The sequence below is a fragment of the Colobus angolensis genome, unplaced genomic scaffold (genome assembly GCF_000951035.1).
Source record: "Colobus angolensis palliatus isolate OR3802 unplaced genomic scaffold, Cang.pa_1.0 Scaffold157, whole genome shotgun sequence".
Taxonomy (NCBI): Eukaryota; Metazoa; Chordata; class Mammalia; order Primates; family Cercopithecidae; genus Colobus; species Colobus angolensis.
The window spans coordinates 1,321,047-1,323,030 of NW_012114677.1; the positions used below are offsets into that span (position 1 = coordinate 1,321,047).

The 1,984-nt window shown below is 50.5% G+C and overlaps 1 protein-coding gene across 1 annotated transcript in view; it reads left to right on the forward strand.

Annotated features, from left to right (window-relative positions):
- The window catches only part of TMEM129 (transmembrane protein 129, E3 ubiquitin protein ligase), a 10,383-nt gene extending 9,930 nt beyond the window's left edge, over nucleotides 1-453 (forward strand). Inside the window, exon 5 of the mRNA XM_011936776.1 lies at nucleotides 422-453. The gene's annotated coding sequence lies outside the window, so the exon portion shown is untranslated. The remainder of the gene's footprint in view (nucleotides 1-421) is intronic.
- The last annotated feature ends 1,531 nt before the right edge of the window (nucleotides 454-1,984 follow it).

The window sequence follows — 1,984 nt, forward strand, 5'->3', positions numbered from 1 at the left end:
GGGCCGCGGGCTCCAGGGACCTTGTCGCGCTCTCGGTGCCGGGGTCGGTCAGGTCGGCGCCCTGCCTCCTTTTACCTTTGTCTCCGCGCGGCCCCTGCGCTGGGGCGCCCGCACCAGGCCTGGCAGGCACTGGAACACTCCGGAAGCTTCTTCCCAGGGTGGGAGGCTGCTGCACTGGTGTCAGCCCGAGTTGGCCAGTTAGAGTCTGTGTTGTGCTCCCGGGAGAGGTCAGGGTCTCCGACGAGCTTCTCGTGAACACCTGGAAGTCACGGGACACCCGAGTCCCGACGAGAAGTGAGTTTACCGGGTTCACCTGCTTGGCCGTTTTCTAGGTTAGGCGGTGTATAGGGAGGGTCGAGATGCGAGCGAAAGGAGGGCTTGATAGGGGTGGGACAGCCGAGGAGGGTCTGGAGGAAATAAGCAGGGGTGCCAGTGGTCATGGTGGGGGGGCTTTAAGGGGCTGTGGTTAGAGAAAACTTCTCGAGGGGCTTTGTGTGGGGTGATCCGTCCCGCATTGGGGGCTTGTTGCTCCTAAGTTCCCTGAAAGGCATGGTGACTTGGCCGAGATGGAGCAGTGAAGGTGGGAGGAAATGCATGGTTCAGGATAGACTTCTGAAGGCAGGACCTGTGAGACTTGCTGATGGGTTGGGGATGGGAGGCGTGAAAAGAAAATAAAAACTCGGACCCAGAACCACTATGCCAAAAGGAAAAAATTAAGCTGAAGGCGGAGTCATGCAAGAAAACTACCTTGGCGTTTCCTTTTGTTTCCAAGCAGATAGCTACAGATAAAAGATGAAGTGTCTCCACGGGTGAACTCTGTTCACCTTAAGTGCCGACTTACCGAGCGCACGAGGAATACATTAATTAGACTATTCCCCTAGCTGCTCATTTTCTCTTGGAACATGTGGATCCTTTCTCCTTCAACCTACTCTTCTCTTTTAAATACTGAAGTCCTCACAATCATCTTTGGAGAAAGGCACAAATCACAGACTCTTTCTGTAATTTCGTGTTCTTCTAGGCATGTCCTTAACAAGTTAGCTAAATTCCTAAAGTAATTGAGACCTGTCTCAGACATTTTTTGACTTACAGAGGAAAGAGGCATCAAGAATGACTCAAGCCGTTAGGTCTGAACACTTGATTGTGGGGCCATTTGCCACGATAGAGAAGATGGGCTGGAGCAGCTAGGCATGGGAAGTTGTGAGGCTTGAGAAACTGCTTAGAGAAGCAAAGGAGATGTCAAGAAAGGTAATGGAGTGTAGGAGTCTACATGAGAGGCATCTTCAGGCACAATGAGTTACCAGGGCATAGAGATGATATTTAAAGACTTGGGTCTAAGGGGCTGGGTGCAGCGGCTCCTGTCTGTAATCCCAGCACTTTGGGAGGCTAAGGCCGGCTGATCACCTGAGGTCAGGAGTTCGAGACCAGCCTGACTACATGGAGAAACCCCGTTGTTGGGGACCAGCCTCAACACCACCCGTAGGATACTCGCGGTCCAGTGGCGACAAAGGAATGAGAAGAGACGGATTAAGAGTTCATAAAGGTGGGAGCCAGGTGCCCAGTTGGAAAATGGAGGCTGCAAAAGGTCCAGAGTTCTGGTCTCCACACTATTTTATTGAGTACAATCACTTAAATCTAAGAAGTAGACGTTCAGGGCGAAACAGTGAAAGAGAAGCAGTGCATCATAGGCATAATTTATAGCAATAGCGGTTTAAATGAATCTTGTTTGTGCTCAAACAGCATATCTGTAACTTAGCGGAGAGTAGCCAGTGGGAGCGGGCTTAACTAGGAGCCTGCATGTCTGTCCACATTCCAGTGCTTTAAAGGGGTGTCTTTCTCCTTGAATACAGTGTTTAAAAGATAAGAGAGCAGGTCTTGCTCTGAGCATGGGAACATGATGGCAATTTTAGGAGGCTTTCCTCCTCAGAGACCTCTTGTGGCTTTTCACAACTTATTGTCCCATTTTTTTTTTTTGAGACGGAGTCTC